Source organism: Oncorhynchus gorbuscha, linkage group LG10 (genome assembly GCF_021184085.1).
Source record: "Oncorhynchus gorbuscha isolate QuinsamMale2020 ecotype Even-year linkage group LG10, OgorEven_v1.0, whole genome shotgun sequence".
NCBI classification, from domain to species: Eukaryota; Metazoa; Chordata; class Actinopteri; order Salmoniformes; family Salmonidae; genus Oncorhynchus; species Oncorhynchus gorbuscha.
The window spans coordinates 98,658,327-98,685,659 of NC_060182.1; positions in this window are offsets into that span (position 1 = coordinate 98,658,327).

Below are 27,333 nucleotides of genomic sequence, written 5' to 3' on the forward strand. Positions count from 1 at the left end.
GGTGAAAGGTCCTTATTATCCCCTCTGATACGGTCACAGTAAGAGTGTTTTCTGTTGGTACATTTCACACGGCTCTATTTTTATAGCCAATATCCTTTCAGGAGGGTGAGGAAATACATAGCATTATAGCAATCCAAGGTTGATATGCATCAACATTAGTAGTGGGAGAGCAAGCAAACATAACCATGCTGTCCATTGCACACAAGACCGTGTTGAATGTTATAACATGTACGTGCGTATACACAGGAATTGAATAGGAATGTTGTTCCCACAGTGACTGTTAAAACCTACCCAAACCCAAAATCTGTGGATAGATGGTAGCATTAACGCGAAACTGAAAGCGCAAACCACCGCATTTAACCATGACAAGGTGACTGGGAATATGGTTGAATACAAACAGTGTAGTTATTCCCTCCGTAAGGCAAGAAAACAGGCAAAACGTCAGTACAGAGACAAAGTGGAGTCGACATTCAACAGCTCAGACACGAGACGTATGTGGCAGGGACTACAGACAATCACGGATTACAAGGTCTTGCTCCCCCGACAAACTAAACACCTTCTTCACCTGCTTTGAGGATAACACAGTCCCACCGACCCGCTGAAAGTCCTGTGGGCTGTCGTTGTACTTGGCAAACATGAGGAAGACGTTTAAGCGTGTTAACCCTCGCAATGCTGCCGGCCCAGACGGCATCCCTAGTTGCGTCCTCAGAGCATGTGTGTGTTTATGGACATATTCAATCCCTCCCTATCCCAGTCTGTTGTCCCCACTTGCTTCAAGATGTCCACCATTGTTGCTGTACCCAAGAAAGCAAAGTTAGCTGAACTAAATTACTATCGCCCCATAACACTCACATAACACTCAGTGTCATAATGAAGTGTTTTGAGAGGCTAGTTAAGGATCACCCCCACCTCTACCTTACCTGTCACCCTAGACCCATTTCAGTTTGCTTACCGCCCCAATAGATCCATAGACGTTGCAATCGCCACAACACTGCACACTGCCCTATCTCATCTGGACAAGAGGAATGCCTATGTAAGAATGCTGTTCATTGACTATAGCTCAGCATTCAACACCATAGTACCCTCCAAAATCATCATTAAGCACAGAGGACTGGGTCTTAACCCCGCCCTGTGCAACTGGGTCATGGACTTCCTGATGGGCCGTCCCCAGGTGGTGAAGGTAGGAAACAACATCTCCACTAAGTTGATCCTCAACACTTGGGCCCCACAAGGGTGCGTGCTCAGCCCCCTCCTGCACTTCCTGTTTCACGTGGCCATGCCTCCAACTCAATCATCAAGTTTGCAGACGACACAACAGTAGTGGGCCTGATTACCAACAATGACGAGAGGGCCCTGGCAGATTGGTGCCAGGAAAATAACTTTTCCTTCAATGTCAACAAATCAAAGGAAGCTGATGGTGGACTTCAGGAAACGGCAGAGGGAGCCCCCCTATCCACATTGACGGGACAGTAGTGGAGAAGGTATAAAGATTCATGTTCCTCGGCGTACACATCACTGACAGTCTGAAATGGTCCACAAACAACTGCACCACCCGCAACCGCAGGGCACTCCAGAGGGTGGTGCGGTCTGCCCAATGCATCACAGGGGGCACAGTGCCTGCTTTCCAGGACACCTACACCACCAGATGTCACAGGAAGGCCAAAAAGATCATCAAGGACAACAACCATCCGAGCCACTGCCTGTTCACCCCGCTATCATCCAGAAGGCGAGGTCAGTACAGGTTCATATGCATATACTGTATTCTATTCTACTGTATTTTGGTCAATGCCACTCAGACATTGCTCCTCCTAATATATACACTACCGTTTAAAGGTTTGGGGTCACTTAGAAATGTCCTTGTTTTTGAAAGAAAAGTCATTTTTTTGTTGTCAAATAAAGTAACATCAAATTGATCAGAAATACGGTGTAGACATTGTTAATGTTGTAAGTGACTATTGTAGCTGGAAACGGCAGAGTTTTAATGGAATATCTACATAGGTGTACAGAGGCCAATTATCAGCAACCATCACTCCTGTGTTTCAATGGCACGTTGTGTTAGCTAATCCAAGTTTATCATTTTAAAAGACTAATTGATCATTAGAAAACCCTTTTGAAATGATGTTATCACAGCTGAAACTGTTGTTCTGATTAAAGAAGCAATAAAACTACTTCTTTAAACTAGTTGAGTATCTGGAGCATCAGCATTTGCAGGTTCGATTACAGGCTCAAGATGGCCAGAAACAAAGCACTTTCTTCTGAAACTCAGTCTTTTTCTGAGAATTGAAGGCTATTCCATGTAAGAAACTGCTAAGAAACTAAAGATCTCGTACAACGCTGTGTACTACTCCCTTCACAGAGCAGCACAAACTGGCTCTAACAAGCTGCATTCAGCAAACTGGATACAGTCTATCAGAGTGCCATCAGTTTTGTTACCAAATCACCTTATACCACCCACCACTGCTACCTGTATGCTCTAGTCGGCTGGCCCTCGCTACATATTCATCGCCAGACCCACTGGCTCCAGGTCATCTATAGGTCTATGCTTGGTAAAGCCCGTCTTATCTCAGTTCACTGGTCACCATAACCACACCCAACCGTAGCACTCGCTCCAGCAGGTATATGTCACTTATTGTCCCCAAAGCCAACACCTCATTTGGCCGCCTTTCCTCCCAGTTCTCTGCTGCCTGTGACTGGAACGAATTTCAAAAATCGCTGAAGTTGGAAACTTATTTCTCTCACCAACTTTAAACATCAACTATCTGAGCAGCTAACCGATCGCTGCAGCTATACATAGTCCATCTGTAAATAGCCCACCCAATCTACCTACCTCATCCCCATACTGTGTTTATTTGATTTACTTTTCTGCTCTTTTGCACACCAGTATCTCTACTTGCACATCATCATCTGATCATCTGTCACTCCAGTGTTAATCTGCTGAATTGTAACTATTCGCTTCTATGGCCAATTTATTGCCTACCTCCTCATGCCTTTTTGCACACACTGTATATAGACTTCATTTTCTCTACTGTGTTATTGACTTGTTTATTGTTTACTCCATGTGTAACTCTATTGTTGTCTGTCTTGTCACATTGCTTTGCTTTATCTTGGCCAGGTTGCCTACCTGGTTAAATAAAAGTGAAATATATATATATATTTTTTTTTTAAATCAGAGTAGAAATATTTCTACACTGTATGAGCTAGGAACACAAGCATTTCCTCCACAATAACATCTGTTAAGTATGATCAATATGACCAATAGATTTGGATTTGATTTCAGATCCTGTGAGGATCTGAACACAATTCCTGGAAGCTGAAGATGTCCCAGTTCTTCCCTGGCCTGCATACTCACCAGACATGTCACCCATTGAGCATGTTTGGGATGCTCTGGATCGAGGTGTATGACAGCGTGTTCCTGTTCCCGCCAATATCCAGCAACTTCACACAGTCATTGAAGAGGAGTGGGACAACATTCCTCAGGCCACAATCAACAGCCTGATCAACTCTGTGTGAAGGAGATGTCTCACTGCACGAGGCAAATGGTTGTCACACCATGCAGCCAGGAGATTGTCTCTGATAGGGAGGAGGAACAGGGTGGAGTTTTTGTGGTTTCCTGTTTTGGGGAGATTTCAGTGTTCTGTCTGCAAAGACTCAGAAATAACAAGGAACAACCAGCCGCATACCTGCCCCACTACGGGTCTGTACTGTCTCCCTCCTGTGTGCGCATGTGGTGTCTTGTGTGTGTGTCTTGTGTGTGTGAGTGTGTGCGTATCGTGTGTGTGTGTGTGTGTGTGTGTGTGTGTGTGTGTGTGTGTGTGTGTGTGTGTGTGTGTGTGTGTGTGTGTGTGTGTGTGTGTGTGTGTGTGTGTGTGTGTGTGTGTGTGTGTGTGTGTGTGTGTGTGGTGCGCGTGTGTGTGTGGTGCGCGTGTGTGTGTGGTGCGCGTGTGTGTGTGTGTGTGTGCGCGCACGTGTGTGTGTGCGCGTGCGTGTGTGTGTGCGTGTGCGCGTGTGTGTGTGCGTGTGTGTTCCAGTTTTAAAAACTACTTGACTTTATGCCTATTTCTATTTTAGTTTTGTTACTAAAGTGAAACAAAGATCCAACGAGGACATTTGTTGAGCACAGAACAACCTTCGAAAGCTTTAGTTTAGTTACTGACAGGATTTAATTTAGGTGCTGCAGCCACGAGTAGCAAGGACTGAATACACCTCACACACATGTCTGTCTAACGTAACAGCTAATGAACAGGGCTGTGAATACCTGTCTGTTGTCTAACGTAACAGCGAATGAACAGGACTGTGAATACCTGTCTGTTGTCTAACGTAACAGCTAATGAACAGGACTGTGAATACCTGTCTGTTGTCTAACGTAACAGCTAATGAACAGGACTGTGAATACCTGTCTGTTGTCTAACGTAACAGCTAATGAACAGGACTGAGAATACCTGTCTGTTGTCTAACGTAACAGCTAATGAACAGGGCTGTGAATACCTGTCTGTTGTCTAACGTAACAGCTAATGAACAGGGCTGTGAATACCTGTCTGTTGTCTAACGTAACAGCTAATGAACAGGGCTGTGAATACCTGTCTGTCTAACGTAACAGCTAATGAACAGGACTGTGAATACCTGTCTGTTGTCTAACGTAACAGCGAATGAACAGGGCTGTGAATACCTGTCTGTTGTCTAACGTAACAGCTAATGAACAGGACTGTGAATACCTGTCTGTTGTCTAACGTAACAGCTAATGAACAGGACTGTGAATACCTGTCTGTTGTCTAACGTAACAGCTAATGAACAGGACTGAGAATACCTGTCTGTTGTCTAACGTAACAGCTAATGAACAGGGCTGTGAATACCTGTCTGTTGTCTAACGTAACAGCTAATGAACAGGGCTGTGAATACCTGTCTGTTGTCTAACGTAACAGCTAATGAACAGGACTGTGAATACCTGTCTGTTGTCTAACGTAACAGCTAATGAACAGGACTGTGAATACCTGTCTGTCTAACGTAACAGCTAATGAACAGGGCTGTGAATACCTGTCTGTTGTCTAACGTAACAGCTAATGAACAGGGCTGTGAATACCTGTCTGTTGTCTAACGTAACAGCTAATGAACAGGACTGTGAATACCTGTCTGTCTAACGTAACAGCTAATGAACAGGGCTGTGAATACCTGTCTGTTGTCTAACGTAACAGCTAATGAACAGGACTGAGAATACCTGTCTGTTGTCTAACGTAACAGCTAATGAACAGGGCTGTGAATACCTGTCTGTTGTCTAACGTAACAGCTAATGAACAGGGCTGTGAATACCTGTCTGTCTAACTTAACAGCTCATGAACAGGACTGTGAATACCTGTCTGTTGTCTAACGTAACAGCTCATGAACAGGACTGTGAATACCTGTCTGTCTAACGTAACTGCTAATGAACAGGACTGTGAATACCTGTCTGTTGTCTAACGTAACAGTTCACCCCCCACCAGGTGTCTCCCATTTTCCCCAATTATCCCCTGTGTATTTATACCTGCATTTTCCCCAATTATCCCCTGTGTATTTATACCTGCATTTTCCCCAATTATCCCCTGTGTATTTATACCTGCATTTTCCCCAATTATCCTCTGTGTATTTATACCTGCATTTTCCCCAATTATCCCCTGTGTATTTATACCTGCATTTTCCCCAATATCCCCTGTGTATTTATACCTGCATTTTCCCCAATTATCCCCTGTGTATTTATACCTGCATTTTCCCCAATTATCCCCTGTGTATTTATACCTGCATTTTCCCCAATTATCCCCTGTGTATTTATACCTGCATTTTCCCCAATATCCCCTGTGTATTTATACCTGCATTTTCCCCAATTATCCCCTGTGTATTTATACCTGCATTTTCCCCAATTATCCCCTGTGTATTTATACCTGCATTTTCCCCAATATCCCCTGTGTATTTATACCTGCATTTTCCCCAATTATCCCCTGTGTATTTATACCTGCATTTTCCCCAATATCTCCTGTGTATTTATACCTGCATTTTCCGCTTGTCCCGTTACCAGTTCCCTAGTTCTTGTTTTGTCAGTTCTTACCAGCGTGTTTCCCAGCTTCACCAGTTCCCTAGTTCTTGTTTTGTCAGTTCTTACCAGCGTGTTTCCCAGCTTCACCAGTTCCCTAGTTCTTGTTTTGTCAGTTCTTACCAGCGTGTTTCCCAGCTTCACCAGTTCCCTAGTTCTTGTTTTGTCAGTTCTTACCAGCGTGTTTCCCAGCTTCACCAGTTCCCTAGTTCTTGTTTTGTCAGTTCTTACCAGCGTGTTTCCCAGCTTCACCAGTTCCCTAGTTCTTGTTTTGTCAGTTCTTACCAGCGTGTTTCCCAGCTTCACCAGTTCCCTAGTTCTTGTTTTGTCAGTTCTTACCAGCGTGTTTCCCAGCTTTCCCAGCCTGCCCTCGACCTGCCCTTTGCCCAAACCTTTGTTATAAAAAATAATCTGAGAACCGAACTGTCCGCCTCCTGAGACTGCACCTGCAGGACTATGTCCCAAATAGAACCATGTTCCCTATATAGAGCACTACTTTAGACCAGGGCACTGGGTTAGCACTACATCAGTAGGAGTGAAGGAGCATCTGGGTTAGCACTACATCAGGAGGAGTGAAGGAGCATCTGGGTTAGCACTACATCAGGAGGAGTGAAGGAGCATCTGGGTTAGCACTACATCAGGAGGAGTGAAGGAGCATCTGGGTTAGCACTACATCAGGAGGAGTGAAGGAGCACCTGGGTTAGCACTACATCAGGAGGAGTTGGACCTTGACCCATGTCTTTACTATGGGCTTCCATCTATCTCTATGGTTGCATGCCTGTGAGTCCAGGTTCCTTGTCCTGAGTTAGAGACAGCAGGATGGGTATATAATGGTATTCATGATGACCTGAGGTAGAGACAGCAGGATGGTAATATAATGGTATTCATGATGATCTGAGGTAGAGACAGCAGGATGGGTATATAATGGTATTCATGATGGACCGTGTCATAGATGGCACCCCATTCTTTCTGCAGTCACCTTGAATTTGAACTAGGATCTGATATTTAACAGAGTTAAAAGGTAGTCATTATGTAGTAATGCAGGAGAGCTACTGGAGACTGCTGAGAGCTACTACTGAGAGAGCCACTACAAAGAGAGCTACTACAAAGAGAGCTACTGCTGAGAGAGCTACTGATGAGAGAGCTACTACAAAGAGAGCTACTGCTGAGAGAGCTACTGCTGAGAGAGCTACTGATGAGAGAGCTACTACAAAGAGAGCTACTGCTGAGAGAGCTACTGCTGAGAGAGCTACTGATGAGAGAGCTACTGATGAGAGAGCTACTGATGAGAGAGCTACTGCTAAAAGAGCTACTGCTAAAATAACTACTGCTAAGAGAGCTACTACAAAGAGAGCTACTGCAGAGAGAGCTACTGCTGAGAGAGCTACTGCAGAGAGAGAGCTACTGCAGAGAGAGAGCTACTGCAGAGAGAGCTACTGCAGAGAGAGCTACTACAAAGAGAGCTACTGCTAAGAGAGCTACTGCAGAGAGAGCTACTGCAGAGAGAGCTACTGCAGAGAGAGCTACTACAAAGAGAGCTACTGCTAAGAGAGCTACTGCAGAGAGAGCTACTGCCAAGAGAGCTACTACAAAGAGAGCTACTACAAAGAGAGCTACTACAAAGAGAGCTACTGCTAAAAGAGCTACTGCTAAAAGAGCTACTGCTAAAAGAGCTACTGCTGAGAGAGCTACTGCAGAGAGGGCTACTGCTGAGAGAGCTACTGCTGAGAGAGCTACTGCAGAGAGAGCTACTGCTGAGAGAGCTACTGCTGAGAGAGCTACTGCTGAGAGACCTACTGCTGAGAGAGCTACTGCTGAGAGAGCTACTGCTGAGAGAGCTACTACAAAGAGAGCTACTACAAAGAGAGCTACTACAAAGAGAGCTACTGCTAAAAGAGCTACTGCTGAGAGAGCTACTGCTAAAAGAGCTACTGCAGAGAGGGCTACTGCTGAGAGAGCTACTGCTGAGAGAGCGTGCATCTGTAGATTCTCCAACTCTTCCACACAACCTGCTGCCAGGAGAAGGTGCATGGATCCGTGACCTTATTTGTTGACAGATCGGATTCTGCAGCATCACTTCTCCTCTGAGTGTTTATTTCACCCGTATTCTAAAGTAACAACAGTGGAGAAATAATGGCGACAAAGAATGTCTCTTTTGTTGAGGATGTGTACAGCAGGACTATACTATACCAGTATGGTGTTTAGGATGATGTGTACAGCAGGACTATACTATACCAGTATGGTGTTTAGGATGGATGGAGCTGCTGGAACATTGCCTCATTCTACTCTACACGGGTCTGTTCTGCTCTGCCTCTAGTACTCTGCTTACAGTGCGCAGACAGGCAGACAGACAGACCGGAAGGCAGACATGCAGGCAGGCAGGCAGGCAGCCAGGCAGGCAGGCAGAACGACAGGCAGGCATGCAGGAAGGCAGACAGACAGGCAGTCAGGCAGGCAGGCAGACAGGCAGTCAGGCAGTCAGGCAGGCAGACAGGCAGACAGGCAGACAGGCAGACAGGTACGCAGGTATCCACATTGCAGATAGATTAACTAACAGACGAGGGTGATATATTATATTAACTAACAGACGGGTGACATATTAGATTAACTAACAGACGGGTGACATATTAGATTAACTAACAGACGGGGGTGATATATTAGATTAACTAACAGACGGGTGACATATTAGATTAACTAACAGACGGGTGACATATTAGATTAACTAACAGACGAGGGTGACAGATTAACTAACAGACGAGGGTGATATATTATATTAACGAACAGACGAGGGTGACATATTATATTAACTAACAGACGAGGGTGATATATTATATTAACTAACAGACAAGGGTGACATATTATATTAACTAACAGACGAGGGTGATATATTAGAAAAACTAACAGATGAGGGTGACATATTATATTAACTAACAGACGAGGGAGATATATTAGAAAAACTAACAGACGAGGGTGACATATTATATTAACTAACAGACGAGGGTGATATATTAGATCATGTCACACCTTGGTCATTGTATCTTGTGTTTTTGTTATATGTTTGGGTAGGCCAGGGTGTGACATGGGTTTATATGTTGTATTTCGTATTGGGGTTTGTATTAATTGGGAGTGTGTATTATTAGGGGTGTGTCTAGTTAGGCTTGGCTGCCTGAGGCGATTCCTAATTGGAGTCAGCTGATTCTAGTTGTCTCGGATTGGGAACCGTATTTAGGTAGCCTGAGTGCGCGTTGTATTTCGTGGGTGATTGTACCTGTCTTAGTGTTAGTCACCAGATAGGCTGTATTTTGTTTCACTTGTTTGTTGTTTTGTATTCCGTTATTTCATGTACCGCTTTATCTTTGTTAAAGGTCATGAGTAACCTACACGCTGCATTTCGGTCTGCCTCTCTTCTAACAACAGACGAAGATCTTTACAGAATCACCCACCACGATTCACAGACTGAGCAGTGTGTGAACTGGCAGGATCTGAAGGAGGACGATATGGATTATACTACGTGGGAAGAAATCGACAGGTGGGCGGCTGACCCAGGGCGTGTGCAGGAGCCCGCCTGGGATTCCCTACAGCAATGCGAAGAGGGCTATACACGGATGGAATCGAAAAGGAGAGCGAAACAGAGCGAAAACCGTAGGTAACGGGGAAAGCGCAGAGAGAGAGTGGCAGAGTCAGGAGTCAGACCTGAGCCTACTCTCCCTGTAAATTGTGAGGAGCAGCAATATGAGGACTTCTGGTCTTGGGAGATGATATTAGACGGAAAAGGACCCTGGGCGCAGCCGGGAGAATATCGCAGTCCCAAGGTTGGAAACCGGAAAGTCACCCCAAAAAATGTATTGGGGGGGTGCTAAAAGGGAGAATAGTTATGCCAGGTAGGAAACCTGTGCATACTCCCTGTGCTCACCGTTGGACTAGAGAGACCGGGCAGGCACCGTGTTATGCTATGGAGCGCACGGTGTTTCCAGTGCGGGTGCAGAGCCAGCTGCGACTTATACCAGCCCTTCCTATTGGCCGGGCTAGAGTGGGCATCGAGCCAGGTAAGCTTGGGCAGGCTCGGTGCTCAAGAGCTCCAGTGCGCCTGCACGGTCCGGTCTATCCAGAGCCACCTATACACACCAGTCCTCCGGTAGCAGCTCCCCGCACCAGGCTTCCTGTGCGTGTCCTCGCGCCAGTACCACCAGTTCCAGCACCACGCACCAGGCCTCCAGTGCGCCTCGCCTGTTCAGCGCAGCCAGTGCTTTTCTCCCCTCCTGCGCTGCCGGAGTCTCCCGCTTGTTTAGCGCAACCAGAGCTGTTCTCTTCTCCTGCGCTATCGGAGTCTCCCGCTTGTTTAGCGCAACCAGAGCTGTTCTCCTCTCCTGCGCTGCCAGAGTCTCCTGTCTGTCCAGCGCCACCAGTGCTACCAGTCGGTCCAGCGCGTCCAGTGCGCCTCGCTTGTTCAGCGCAGCCAGAGCTTTTCTCCTCTCCTGCACTGTTGGAGTCTCCCGCCTGTTCAGCTCAGCCAGAGCCTTTCTCCTCTCCTGTGCTACCGGAGTCTCCTGTCGGCCCAGCGTCACCAGTCTGCCAGGATCCACCAGAAGTGCCAGTCTGCCAGGATCCGCCAGAAGTGCCAGTCTGCCAAGATCTTCTAGATCGGCCAGACAACCTTAATCATCCAGGTCCACCAGCCAGCCAGGATTTACCGGAGCCTACTACCTGCCTGAGCTTCCTCTCAGTACTGAGTTTCCTCTCAGTACTAGGCTCCCTCTCTGTACTGGGCTCCCTCTCTCAGTACCGAGCTTCCTCTCAGTACCGAGCTTCCTCTCAGTACCGAGCTTCCTCTCAGTACCGGGCTTCCCCTCAGTACCGGGCTTCCCCTCAGTACCGGGCTTCCCTTCAGTACCGGGCTTCCCCTCAGTACCGGGCTTCCCCTCAGTACCGGGCTTCTCCTCAGTACCGGGCTGCTTCGGTCCCGGGCTGCCCCTCTGTCCCGAGCTGCCCCTCTGTCCCGAGCTGCCCCTCTGTCCCGAGCTGCCCCTCTGTCCCGAGCTGCCCCTCAGTTATGTGGGGATCAGGGTGAGGACTATTAGGCCATGGTTGGCGGAGAAGGTGGATTATCCTAGGACGCGAAGGGGAGGAACTAGGACATTTATGGAGTGGGGTCCACGTCCCGAGCCAGAACCGCCACCATGGACAGACGCCCACCCGGACCCTCCCTATGCTCTTGAGGTGCGTCCCGGAGTCCGCACCTTAGGGGGGGGGTTCTGTCACGCCTTGGTGATTGTATCTTGTGTTTTTGTTATATGTTTGGGTAGGCCAGGGTGTGACATGGGTTTATATGTTGTATTTCGTATTAGGGTTTGTATTCATGGGGAGTGTGTATTATTAGGGGTGTGTCTAGTTAGGCTTGGCTGCCTGAGGCGATTCCTAATTGGAGTCAGCTGATTCTAGTTGTCTCGGATTGGGAACCGTATTTAGGTAGCCTGAGTGCGCGTTGTATTTCGTGGGTGATTGTACCTGTCTTAGTGTTAGTCACCAGATAGGCTGTATTTTGTTTCACTTGTTTGTTGTTTTGTATTCCGTTATTTCATGTACCGCTTTATCTTTGTTAAAGGTCATGAGTAACCTACACGCTGCATTTCGGTCTGCCTCTCTTCTAACAACAGACGAAGATCTTTACAGAATCACCCACCACGATTCACAGACCGAGCAGTGTGTGAACTGGCAGGATCTGAAGGAGGACGATATGGATTATACTACGTGGGAAGAAATCGACAGGTGGGCGGCTGACCCAGGGCGTGTGCAGGAGCCCGCCTGGGATTCCCTACAGCAATGCGAAGAGGGCTATACACGGATGGAATCGAAAAGGAGAGCGAAACAGAGCGAAAACCGTAGGTAACGGGGAAAGCGCAGAGAGAGAGTGGCAGAGTCAGGAGTCAGACCTTAGCCTACTCTCCCTGTAAATTGTGAGGAGCAGCAATATGAGGACTTCTGGTCTTGGGAGATGATATTAGACGGAAAAGGACCCTGGGCGCAGCCGGGAGAATATCGCAGTCCCAAGGTTGGAAACCGGAAAGTCACCCCAAAAAATGTATTGGGGGGGTGCTAAAAGGGAGAATAGTTATGCCAGGTAGGAAACCTGTGCATACTCCCTGTGCTCACCGTTGGGCTAGAGAGACCGGGCAGGCACCGTGTTATGCTATGGAGCGCACGGTGTTTCCAGTGCGGGTGCAGAGCCAGCTGCGACTTATACCAGCCCTTCCTATTGGCCGGGCTAGAGTGGGCATTGAGCCAGGTAAGCTTGGGCAGGCTCGGTGCTCAAGAGCTCCAGTGCGCCTGCACGGTCCGGTCTATCCAGAGCCACCTATACACACCAGTCCTCCGGTAGCAGCTCCCCGCACCAGGCTTCCTGTGCGTGTCCTCGCGCCAGTACCACCAGTTCCAGCACCACGCACCAGGCCTCCAGTGCGCCTCGCCTGTTCAGCGCAGCCAGTGCTTTTCTCCCTCCTGCGCTGCCGGAGTCTCCCGCTTGTTTAGCGCAACCAGAGCTGTTCTCTTCTCCTGCGCTATCGGAGTCTCCCGCTTGTTTAGCGCAACCAGAGCTGTTCTCCTCTCCTGCGCTGCCAGAGTCTCCTGTCTGTCCAGCGCCACCAGTGCTACCAGTCGGTCCAGCGCGTCCAGTGCGCCTCGCTTGTTCAGCGCAGCCAGAGCTTTTCTCCTCTCCTGCACTGTTGGAGTCTCCCGCCTGTTCAGCTCAGCCAGAGCCTTTCTCCTCTCCTGTGCTACCGGAGTCTCCTGTCGGCCCAGCGTCACCAGTCTGCCAGGATCCACCAGAAGTGCCAGTCTGCCAGGATCCGCCAGAAGTGCCAGTCTGCCAAGATCTTCTAGATCGGCCAGACAACCTTAATCATCCAGGTCCACCAGCCAGCCAGGATTTACCGGAGCCTACTACCTGCCTGAGCTTCCTCTCAGTACTGAGTTTCCTCTCAGTACTAGGCTCCCTCTCTGTACTGGGCTACCCTCCTCTCAGTACCGAGCTTCCTCTCAGTACCGAGCTTCCTCTCAGTACCGAGCTTCCTCTCAGTACCGGGCTTCCCCTCAGTACCGGGCTTACCGGGCCCCTCAGTACCGGGCTTCCCTCAGTACCGGGCTTCCCCTCAGTACCGGGCTTCCCCTCAGTACCGGGCTTCTCCTCAGTACCGGGCTGCTTCGGTCCCGGGCTGCCCCTCTGTCCCGAGCTGCCCCTCTGTCCCGAGCTGCCCCTCTGTCCCGAGCTGCCCCTCTGTCCTGAGCTGCCCCTCAGTTATGTGGGGATCAGGGTGAGGACTATTAGGCCATGGTTGGCGGAGAAGGTGGATTATCCTAGGACGCGAAGGGGAGGAACTAGGACATTTATGGAGTGGGGTCCACGTCCTGAGCCAGAACCGCCACCATGGACAGACGCCCACCCGGACCCTCCCTATGCTCTTGAGGTGCGTCCCGGAGTCCGCACCTTAGGGGGGGGGGTTCTGTCACGCCTTGGTCATTGTATCTTGTGTTTTTGTTATATGTTTGGGTAGGCCAGGGTGTGACATGGGTTTATATGTTGTATTTCGTATTAGGGTTTGTATTCATGGGGAGTGTGTATTATTAGGGGTGTGTCTAGTTAGGCTTGGCTGCCTGAGGCGATTCCTAATTGGAGTCAGCTGATTCTAGTTGTCTCGGATTGGGAACCGTATTTAGGTAGCCTGAGTGCGCGTTGTATTTCGTGGGTGATTGTACCTGTCTTAGTGTTAGTCACCAGATAGGCTGTATTTTGTTTCACTTGTTTGTTGTTTTGTATTCCGTTATTTCATGTACCGCTTTATCTTTATTAAAGGTCATGAGTAACCTACACGCTGCATTTCGGTCTGCCTCTCTTCTAACAACAGACGAAGATCTTTACAGATCACCTAACAGACGAGGGTGACATATTAGATTTACTAACAGACGAGGGTGATATATTATATTAACTAACAGACGAGGGTGATCTATTATATTAACTAACAGACGAGGGTGACATATTAGATTAACTAACAGACGAGGGTGATATATTACATTAACTAACAGGTGAGGGTGACAGATTATATTAACTAACAAACGAGGGTGACAGATTAACTAACAGACGAGGGTGACATATTAGATTAACTAACAGATGAGGGTGACAGATTAAGTAACAGATGAGGGTGACAGATTATATTAACTAACAGACGAGGGTGATATATTATATTAACGAACAGACGAGGGTGACATATTATATTAACTAACAGACGAGGGTGATATATTATATTAACTAACAGACGAGGGTGATATATTATATTAACTAACAGACGAGGGTGACAGATTAACTAACAGACGAAGGTGATATATTATATTAACTAACAGACAAGGGTGATATATTATATTAACTAACAGACGAGGGTGACATATTAGATTGACTAACAGACGAGGGTGATATATTATATTAACTAACAGACGAAGGGTGATATATTATATTAACTGACAGACGAGGGTGATATATTATATTAACTGACAGACGAGGGTAATATATTATATTAACTAACAGACGAGGGTGATATATTATATTAACTAACAGATGAGGGTGACAGATTAACTAACAGACGAGGGTGATATATTAGATTAACTAACAGACGAGGGTGATATATTAGATTAACTAACAGACGAGGGTGACAGATTAACTGACAGATGAGGGTGACAGATTATATTAACTAACAGACGAGGGTGACAGATTAACTAACAGATGAGGTTGACAGATTATATTAACTAACAGATGAGGGTGACAGATTATATTAACTAACAGATGAGGGTGACAGATTATATTAACTAACAGATGAGGGTGACAGATTATATTAACTAACAGATGAGGGTGACAGATTATATTAACTAACAGATGAGGGTGACAGATTATATTAACTAACAGATGAGGGTGACAGATTATATTAACTAACAGACGAGGGTGACAGATTATATTAACTAACAGATGAGGGTGACAGATTATATTAACTAACAGATGAGGGTGAAAGATTAACTAACAGATGAGGGTGATGTATTATAATATAATAATAATAATATAATAATAATATATGCCATTTAGCAGACGCTTTTATCCAAAGCGACTTACAGTCATGCGTGCATACATTCTACGTATGGGTGGTCCCGGAGATCGAACCCACTACCCTGGCGTTACAAGCGCCATGCTCTACCAACTGAGCTACAGAAGGACCACACACAATATTAACTAACAGACGAGGGTGACATATTATATTAACTAACAGACGAGGGTGATATATTATATTAACTAACAGACGAGGGTGATATATTATATTAACTAACAGACGAGGGTGATATATTATATTAACTAACAGACGAGGGTGACAGATTAACTAACAGATGAGGGTGACAGATTAAGTAACAGATGAGGGTGACAGATTATATTAACTAACAGACGAGGGTGATATATTATATTAACTAACAGACGAGGGTGACATATTATATTAACTAACAGACGAGGGTGATATATTATATTAACTAACAGACGAGGGTGACATATTAGATTAACTAACAGACGAGGGTGATATATTATATTAACTAACAGACGAGGGTGACAGATTAACTAACAGACGAAGGTGATATATTATATTAACTAACAGACAAGGGTGATATATTATATTAACTAACAGACGAGGGTGATATATTATATTAACTAACAGATGAGGGTGATATATTATATTAACTAACAGACGAGGGTGATATATTATATTAACTAACAGATGAGGGTGATATATTAGATTAACTAACAGACGAGGGTGACAGATTAACTAACAGATGAGGGTGACATATTAGATTATCTAACAGACGAGGGTGATGTATTAGATTAACTAACAGACGAGGGTGATATATTAGATTAACTAACAGACGAGGGTGATATATTATATTAACTAACAGACGAGGGTGATATATTATATTAACTAACAGACGAGGGTGACAGATTAACTAACAGACGAGGGTGATATATTAACTAACAGACGAGGGTGATATATTATATTAACTAACAGACGAGGGTGATATATTATATTAACTAACAGACGAGGGTGACAGATTAACTAACAGATGAGGGTGATGTATTATATTAACTAACAGACGAGGGTGACATATTATATTAACTAACAGACGAGGGTGATATATTATATTAACTAACAGACGAGGGTGACAGATTAACTAACAGATGAGGGTGATGTATTAGATTAACTAACAGATGAGGGTGATATATTATATTAACTAACAGACGAGGGTGATATATTATATTAACTAACAGACGAGGGTGATATATTAATTAACAGACGAGGGTGATATATTAGATTAACTAACAGACGAGGGTGATATATTAGATTAACTAACAGACGAGGGTGACAGATTAACTAACAGACGAGGGTGATATATTAGATTAACTAACAGACGGGGGTGATATATTATATTAACTAACAGACGGGGGTGATATATTATATTAACTAACAGACGGGGGTGATATATTATATTAACTAACAGACGAGGGTGGTATATTATATTAACTAACAAACGAGGGTGATATATTATATTAACTAACAGACGGGGGTGGTATATTATATTAACTAACAGACGAGGGTGATATATTATATTAACTAACAGACGAGGGTGATATATTATATTAACTAACAGACGAGGGTGATATATTATATTAACTAACAGACGAGGGTGATATATTATATTAACTAACAGACGAGGGTGATATATTATATTAACTAACAGACGAGGGTGACAGATTAACTAACAGATGAGGGTGATGTATTAGATTAACTAACAGATGAGGCTGATATATTATATTAACTAACAGACGAGGGTGATATATTATATTAACTAACAGACGAGGGTGATATATTAATTAACAGACGAGGGTGATATATTAGATTAACTAACAGACGAGGGTGATATATTAGATTAACAGACGATGGTGACAGATTAACTAACAGACGAGGGTGATATATTAGATTAACTAACAGACAAGGGTGATATATTATATTAACTAACAGACGAGGGTGATGTATTAGATTAACTAACTGACGAGGGTGATGTATTAGATTAACTAACAGGCGAGGGTGATGTATTAGATTAACTAACAGACGAGGGTGATATATTATATTAACTAACAGACGAGGGTGACAGATTAACTAACAGACGAGGGTGACATATTATATTAACTAACAGACGAGGGTGATATATTATATTAACTAACAGACGAGGGTGATATATTAATTAACAGACGAGGGTGATATATTAGATTAACTAACAGACGAGGGTGATATATTAGATTAACTAACAGACGAGGGTGACAGATTAACTAACAGACGAGGGTGATATATTAGATTAACTAACAGACGGGGGTGATATATTATATTAACTAACAGACGGGGGTGATATATTATATTAACTAACAGACGGGGGTGATATATTATATTAACTAACAGACGAGGGTGGTATATTATATTAACTAACAAACGAGGGTGATATATTATATTAACTAACAGACGGGGTGGTATATTATATTAACTAACAGACGAGGGTGATATATTATATTAACTAACAGACGAGGGTGATATATTATATTAACTAACAGACGAGGGTGATATATTATATTAACTAACAGACGAGGGTGATATATTATATTAACTAACAGACGAGGGTGATATATTATATTAACTAACAGACGAGGGTGACAGATTAACTAACAGATGAGGGTGATGTATTAGATTAACTAACAGATGAGGCTGATATATTATATTAACTAACAGACGAGGGTGATATATTATATTAACTAACAGACGAGGGTGATATATTAATTAACAGACGAGGGTGATATATTAGATTAACTAACAGACGAGGGTGATATATTAGATTAACAGACGATGGTGACAGATTAACTAACAGACGAGGGTGATATATTAGATTAACTAACAGACAAGGGTGATATATTATATTAACTAACAGACGAGGGTGATGTATTAGATTAACTAACTGACGAGGGTGATGTATTAGATTAACTAACAGACGAGGGTGATATATTATATTAACTAACAGACGAGGGTGACAGATTAACTAACAGACGAGGGTGACATATTATACTAACTAACAGACGAGGGTGATATATTATATTAACTAACAGACGAGGGTGATATATTATATTAACTAACAGACTAGGGTGATATATTATATTAACTAACAGACGAAGGTGACAGATTAACCAACAGACGAGGGTGACAGATTAACTAACAGACGAGGGTGACATATTATATTAACTAACAGACGGGGGTGATATATTATATTAACTAAAAGACGAGGGTGATATATTAGATTAACTAACAGACGAGGGTGATATATTATATTAACTAACAGACGAGGGTGACAGATTAACTAACAGATGAGGGTGATGTATTATATTAACTAACAGATGAGGCTGATATATTATATTAACTAACAGACGAGAGTGATATATTATATTAACTAACAGACGAGGGTAATATATTAATTAACAGACGAGGGTGATATATTAGATTAACTAACAGACAAGGGTGATATATTAGATTAACAGACGATGGTGACAGATTAACTAACAGACGAGGGTGATATATTAGATTAACTAACAGACGAGGGTGATATATTAGATTAACTAACAGACGAGGGTGATATATTATATTAACTAACAGATGAGGGTGATATATTATATTAACTAACAGACGAGGATGATGTATTAGATTAACTAACAGACGAGGGTGATGTATTAGATTAACTAACAGGCGAGGGTGATGTATTAGATTAACTAACAGACGAGGGTGACAGATTAACTAACAGACGAGGGTGACATATTATACTAACTAACAGACGAGGGTGATATATTATATTAACTAACAGACGAGGGTGATATATTATATTAACTAACAGACTAGGGTGATATATTATATTAACTAACAGACGAAGGTGACAGATTAACCAACAGACGAGGGTGACAGATTAACTAACAGACGAGGGTGACATATTATATTAACTAACAGACGGGGGTGATATATTATATTAACTAAAAGACGAGGGTGATATATTAGATTAACTAACAGACGAGGGTGATATATTATATTAACTAACAGACGAGGGTGATATATTATATTAACTAACAGACGAGGGTGATATATTATATTAACTAACATACGAGGGTGACAGATTAACTAACAGATGAGGGTGATGTATTATATTAACTAACAGATGAGGCTGATATATTATATTAACTAACAGACGAGAGTGATATATTATATTAACTAACAGACGAGGGTAATATATTAATTAACAGACGAGGGTGATATATTAGATTAACTAACAGACGAGGGTGATATATTAGATTAACAACAGACAGATTAACTAACAGACGAGGGTGATATATTAGATTAACTAACAGACGAGGGTGATATATTATATTAACTAACAGATGAGGGTGATATATTATATTAACTAACAGACGAGGGTGATATATTAGATTAACTAACAGACGAGGGTGATATATTAGATTAACTAACAGGCGAGGGTGATGTATTAGATTAACTAACAGACGAGGGTGACAGATTAACTAACAGACGAGGGTGACATATTATATTAACTAACAGACGAGGGTGATATATTATATTAACTAACAGACGAGGGTGATATATTATATTAACTAACAGACGGGGGTGATATATTATATTAACTAACAGACGAAGGTGACAGATTTATGACAGATTAACTAACAGACGAGGGTGACATATTATATTAACTAACAGACGGGGGTGATATATTATATTAACTATCAGACGAGGGTGACAGATTAACTAACAGACGAGGGTGACATATTAGATTAACTAACAGACGAGGGTGACATATTATATTAACTAACAGACGAGGGTGATATATTATATTAACTAACAGACGAGGGTGATGTATTATATTAACTAACAGACGAGGGGGATGTATTATATTAACTAACAGACGAGGGTGACAGATTAACTAACAGACGAGGGTGACATATTATATTAACTAACAGACGAGGGTGATATATTATATTAACTAACAGACGAGGGTGATGTATTATATTAACTAACAGACGAGGGTGATGTATTATATTAACTAACAGACGAGGGTGATATATTAGATTAACTAAAAGACGAGGGTGATATATTAGATTAACTAACAGATGAGGGTGACAGATTATATTAACTAACAGACGAGGGTGACATATTAGATTAACTAACAGGCGAGGGTGGTATATTTTATTAACTAACAGACGAGGGTGACAGATTAACTAACAGATGAGGGTGACAGATTATATTAACTAACAGACGAGGGTGATATATTAGATTAACTAAAAGACGAGGGTGATATATTAGATTAACTAACAGATGAGGGTGACAGATTATATTAACTAACAGATGAGGGTGACAGATTATATTAACTAACAGATGAGGGTGACATATTAGATTAACTAACAGACGAGGGTGATATATTAGATTAACTAACAGACGAGGGTGATATATTAGATTAACTAACAGACAAGGGTGACAGATTAACTAACAGACGAGGGTGATATATTAGATTAACTAACAGATGAGGGTGACAGATTAACTAACAGACGAGGGTGATATATTATATTAACTAACAGACGAGGGTGATATATTATATTAACTAACAGACGAGGGTGATATATTATATTAACTAACAGACGAGGGTGACAGATTAACTAACAGACGAGCGTGATATATTAGATTAACTAACAGACGAGGGTGATATATTAGATTAACTAACAGACGGGTGGTGATATATTATATTAACTAACAGACGAGGGTGACAGATTAACTAACAGATGAGGGTGACAGATTATATTAACTAACAGACGAGGGTGACATATTAGATTAACTAACAGACGAGGGTGACAGATTAACTAACAGATGAGGGTGATATATTATATTAACTAACAGACGAGGGTGACAGATTATATTAACAAACAGACGAGGGTGATATATTTTATTAACTAACAGATGAGGGTGATATATTAGATTAACTAACAGACGAGGGTGATATATTATATTAACTAACAGACGAGGGTGATATATTATATTAACTAATAGACGAGGGTGATATATTATATTAACTAACAGACGAGGGTGACAGATTAACTAACAGACGAGGGTGATATATTATATTAACTAACAGACGAGGGTGATATATTATATTAACTAACAGACAACGGTGACAGATTAACTAACAGGCGAGGGTGATATATTAGATTACCTAACAGACGAGGGTGATATATTATATTAACTAACAGACGAGGGTGATATATTATATTAACTAATAGACGAGGGTGATATATTATATTAACTAACAGACGAGGGTGACAGATTAACTAACAGACGAGGGTGATATATTATATTAACTAACAGACGAGGGTGACATATTAACTAACAGACGAGGGTGATATATTATATTAACTAACAGACGAGGGTGACAGATTAACTAACAGGCGAGGGTGATATATTAGATTAACTAACAGACGAGGGTGATATATTAGATTAACTAACAGACGGGTGGTGATATATTAGATTAACTAACAGACAAGGGTGACAGATTAACTAACAGACGAGGGTGATATATTAGATTAACTAATAGACGAGGGTGATATATTATATTAACTAACAGACGAGGGTGACATATTAGATTAACTAACAGACGAGGGTGACAGATTAACTAACAGATGAGGGTGATATAATATATTAACTAACAGACGAGGGTGATATATTAGATTAACTAACAGGCGAGGGTGATATATTAGATTAACTAACAGACGGGTGGTGATATATTAGATTAACTAACAGACGAGGGTGATATATGATATTAACTAACAGACGAGGGTGATATATTATATTAACTAACAGACGGGGGTGATATATTATATTAACTAACAGACGAGGGTGATATATTATATTAACTAACAGACGAGGGTGACATATTAGATTAACTAACAGACGAGGGTGACAGATTAACTAACAGATGAGGGTGATATAATATATTAACTAACAGACGAGGGTGATATATTAGATTAACTAATAGACGAGGGTGATATATTATATTAACTAACAGACGGGTGGTGATATATTAGATTAACTAAACGAGGGTGATATATGACGGCGAGGGTGATATATGATATTAACTAACAGACGAGGGTGATATATTATATTAACTAACAGACGGGTGATATATTATATTAACTAACAGACGGGGGTGATATATTATATTAACTAACAGATGAGGGTGATATATTAGATTAACTAACAGACGGGTGATATATTATATTAACTAACAGACGAGGGTGATATATTATATTAACTAACAGACGAGGGTGATATATTATATTAACTAACAGACGATATGTCGTTGTTTCCTCTTTTTTTCTTGACTGTGTTTTTGTTTCCTACGAACGTTTGATCTCTTACGAGCAATTGCATTTTGTCTGTACGTGTGTGTGTGTGTTTGTGCCTGTGTGTGTTGGTGTGTTATGTGTGTGTGTGCCTGTGTGTTATGTGTGTGCGTGCCTGTGTGTGCGTGTGTGTTTGTGCCTGTGTGTTATGTGTAAGCGTGCCTGTGTGTGTTGGTGTGTTATGTGTGTGTGTACCTGTGTGTAATGTGTGTGCGTGCCTGTGTGTGCGTGTGTTTGTGTGCGTGCCTGTGTGCCTGTGTGTTATGTGTGTGCGTGCCTGTGTGTGCGTGTGTTTGTGTGCGTGCCTGTGTGCCTGTGTGTTATGTGTGTGCGTGCCTGTGTGCCTGTGTGTTATGTGTGTGTGTGTTTTGAAAAAGGAAATGAAAGCAATCACACCTTTTAGTTGTTCTGATCTCTCTTTCTCACGCTGGTGACTCCCTCCCTTTTGAAGGAATCAAATGATGAGATTGATTTGGGCTTCACTTATATTGTGCACTTGTACACTTATATTGGGACTAGTGCCTTTCCTCAGCCACAGTGTGTTATATGTGCAAAAGTACTATCTCACAACTAGATGAAATCTTCACTCTCGCGAGGACATTTAGGTTACAAAACACACCAATTGGAAAATAAGCCACGGGAGTTTGAGGGAGAATTTACTAAGACATGTATAAAAGCAACAGATACCATTTATAAGAAGGGGCTAGAAGCGTCTTATATGGTGAGCTACCGAGTGGCTGGGACAGGCAAGCCCCATACTATTGTGGAGGACTTCATGCTTTCTGCTACCGCAGAGATGACTGGGACAATGCTTGGGGAAAAGGCCCTAAAAATCTATGCAGCCAATAACATTGTTTCATGACGCATCAGTGACATGGCAGGAGATGTTTTGAAAATGACTGCTTGGCATAAAAGTCAGAGAATACCATGCGTTCCAGCTGGATGAGTCAACAGGCCTGGCACAGCTCCTGGTATATGTCTGTTACAGCTGGATGAGTCAACAGGCCTGGCTCAGCTCCTGGTATATGTCTGTTACAGCTGGATGAGTCAACAGGCCTGGCACAGCTCCTGGTATATGTCTGTTACAGCTGGATGAGTCAACAGACGTGGCACAGCTCCTGGTATATGTCTGTTACAGCTGGATGAGTCAACAGACGTGGCACAGCTCCTGGTATATGTCTGTTACAGCTGGATGAGTCAACAGACGTGGCCGGCCTGACACAGCTCCTGGTATATGTCTGTTATGTTTATGGCAGCGAAAGAATACCATGCTATTGTTTGAGGAGAGTGGCACAGTTATGACCTTGAAAAGTTATTAATAAACAAATTAGGCACATTTGGGCATTCTTGATACAATATTTTGAACAGATATGCAATGGTTCATTGGATCAGTGTAAAACGTTGCACATACACTGCTGCCACTCTAACTTTTGCCACCTGAATCTCCTTCACCCTTACAGGGCACTCCAGGAACTCATATACTCTGTCCGTCTGCACACACTTGAAACAAGGCCCAATCATCTACAGTTCTTACACTGCTAATGTATGAACCAAGCTTCACATGAGTAGGTATTTGCTCTATATCAAAAAACAGGACCGACCGGCTTCTTTTTCTCCTTTCACCCAGAGGGTCAGACGCCGGGCATCAACCACACCAGGAATTCTCTTCGGGTGTTCAACCTGAACATCCGTCGTCGCCCCTGAGATGACTCCTTTGACTGGTGTTCTACTTCCCGAAGGTCAAAACACACAACTCCTGTTGTCCGAATTCTTGTTGGAGGCTCACTGCTATCTTCCTCTGCTCTTCAGAAATACAATGAATCAAAAATAAGACCAGTTCTGGTCTCTCTGACAGACCCAGCGCAAACTTTAACATTTTCAACATCTCAAAACAGGTTTCCCACATATGCATCCTGACTCAACAAACAAACATTCAAACAGTTATCCTCCAATTTTAGACAGTTTGCTTTTTGTTCCAGTTTTCGCTGTTGTGTCCTTTCAGAACTTTTGTCTTCACCAACTTTGCATTGACGCTTCCAACTCAGCATCTTGCCATTAACAAGGAGACACCAGAAAGTTACTGAGACGCATTTTTTGAGACATCCTGAACGCTTGTGAAGCAGACTAAGGGTTTGGGATTTGAGATCTAGTTTCAGATTTTTATTTTGTGTTAGGTTAAAAGCTACAACATGTAACTTTTAGGGGGACCCGACCAAATTCACATAGAAATGTGTGTTATAAATATGTCATTCCCATTGAGAGCAGGTCTAAGAAGCGGTAGATATGTTCTATGTAAGCTATTTCTAAGCTGCCTATCGCATTAACATTTAACAGATTTTCAGCTGTTCTGTACAAATAGAAATGTGCAATAGAGGTTTTGTGGGAAATGGAGTCAATATCCTCCTCTGGCTTAAAACCCTGGGTGTGCGTTAACCCTGGATGAGTGTGTTAACCCTAGATGAGGGTGTTAACCCTGGATGAGTGAGTCAACCCTGGATGAGTGCGTTAACCCTGGATGAGTGCGTTAACCCTAGATGAGTGCGTTAACCCTGGATGAGTGCGTTAACCCTGGATGACTTATGTTGTATGGAAGCCATCTTGGAACTCCCCCACCATTGATTTATATATACACTAGATGACTGATAGGGGGCGCTGTTGAATCACCGTGCCTCCATGTTGGAAAGTATTTAAGAAGTTTTTGCCACATTTCTTCTATTACAGACACCTTAATTCATACTTTTAAATTATATTATATGAGCTAAAAATAACAAATTAAATAAAATCCATAAAGTATTTTTTTAAGAGTGCTAATGTTGCTGTCTCCACTACATTTACATTTACATTTAAGTCATTTAGCAGACGCTCTTATCCAGAGTGACTTACAAATTAAACACATGTAGAATTCCATTCATTCCTATGGAGGACTGCGCCTTCTAGGGACTGCCAATATGGCCGACCAGTGGCTTCGATCGCACAATTGGCCCAGCGTCGTCTGGGTTAGGGGAGGGTTTGGCCCAGCGTCGTCTGGATTAGAGGAGGGTTTGGCCCAGCGTCGTCCGGGTTAGGGGAGGGTTTGGCCCAGCGTCATCTGGATTAGAGGAGGGTTTGGCCCAGCGTCGTCCGGGTTAGGGGAGGGTTTGGCCCAGCGTCATCCGGGTTAGGGGAGGGTTTGGCCCAGCGTCATCCGGGTTAGGGGAGGGTTTGGCCCAGCGTCGTCCGGGTTAGGGGAGAGTTTGGCCCAGCGTCGTCCGGGTTAGGGGAGGGTTTGGCCCAGCGTCGTCCGGGTTAGGGGAGGGTTTGGCCCAGCGTCGTCTGGGTTAGGGGAGGGTTTGGCCCAGCGTCGTCCGGGTTAGGGGAGGGTTTGGCCCAGCGTCGTCTGGGTTAGGGGAGGGTTTGGCCCAGCGTCGTCTGGGTTAGGGGAGGGTTTGGCCCGGCGTCGTCTGGGTTAGGGGAGGGTTTGGCCCGGCGTCGTCCGGGTTAGGGGAGGGTTTGGCCCAGCGTCGTCTGGGTTAGGGGAGGGTTTGGCCCAGCGTCGTCTGGGTTAGGGGAGGGTTTGGCCCAGCGTCGTCTGGTTTAGGGGAGGGTTTGGCCCAGCGTCGTTTGGGTTAGGGGAGGGTTTGGCCCAGCATCGTGTTTCGGAGGACGCATGGCTCTCTCTTTGGGGAGTTGCGATGAGAAAAAAATTGTCCAATTGAATATAATGAAAAGGGGCAACAACAAAAAAGAAGGGCTGTGTTTTGTAGTTTTACTCTGATGTGACATTTTGATAACCGTGTAAGTCTCTTTAGGACAAGGTGATTTCTCAATATTTTCACCTGTATTTACCCACCAAAAATGAAATGCTAATTAGCTGCTAATGTAGCTATCATGAAGAACTACAAATGCCACGATGATCTGGATGAGACTGCTAGGCAAAGGGAAGAATCTCTGGATTAACTATCTAATGTTAGCTAAATTTAGAAATAAATAAATTATCTATTTCTTTAAAATTGACAATTATGTGAACTGGCTTGTGTAAGTTTTAAAAGGACACAATACCTGTTAACAAAGGTGTCAGCTAGCGATGAGGTGCAGGAGCTTGCTGGGATTTTCAAATCTACGTGTAATATATTGACAAAAGTCAACCTGGCGTGACGTTATTAAAAAGCCTACACAAGCCCTTATTTTATTTGAAGTATGATTGGAACCCTTTCCCTATTTGACTGCTAGGTTTTATGGGTATTATGACACCTCCACTGTGAGGGCTCTATGGCCTATACATAGCATCAGCAATCCTGGGTTTAAAGATGTTATTGGTTGAAAATGTTTTTTTTTTTAATAACTACATTACCTGTAACCCACTGGTTTATAGTTTCATGACTAGGCTGTATGTTTCCAGAGTAACAGATGTAGCAGTAAAGTCAGTTCAGCCACATCTGCAACACGCCACCTTCAGCCTTCGCAGCGTATCTGGCATTCCAACATGGAAGAACCTGGGTTCGATCAGGGAATAATTATGTTTCATTCACAGGGTGTAACGACTCTCCTCTCCGTCTGATGATGAGCAATAATCGGACCAACACGCAGCGTGGTGATAAGAGCGTCTGCTAAATGACTTAAATGTAAATGTAATGTGGTAAGTGTTCATCGTAAATTTGATTAAATAAACTGAACACTGAATGACAAAAACAACAAAAGAGAATGATCGAAACAGCTCTGTCTGGTACAGAAAACAACTACC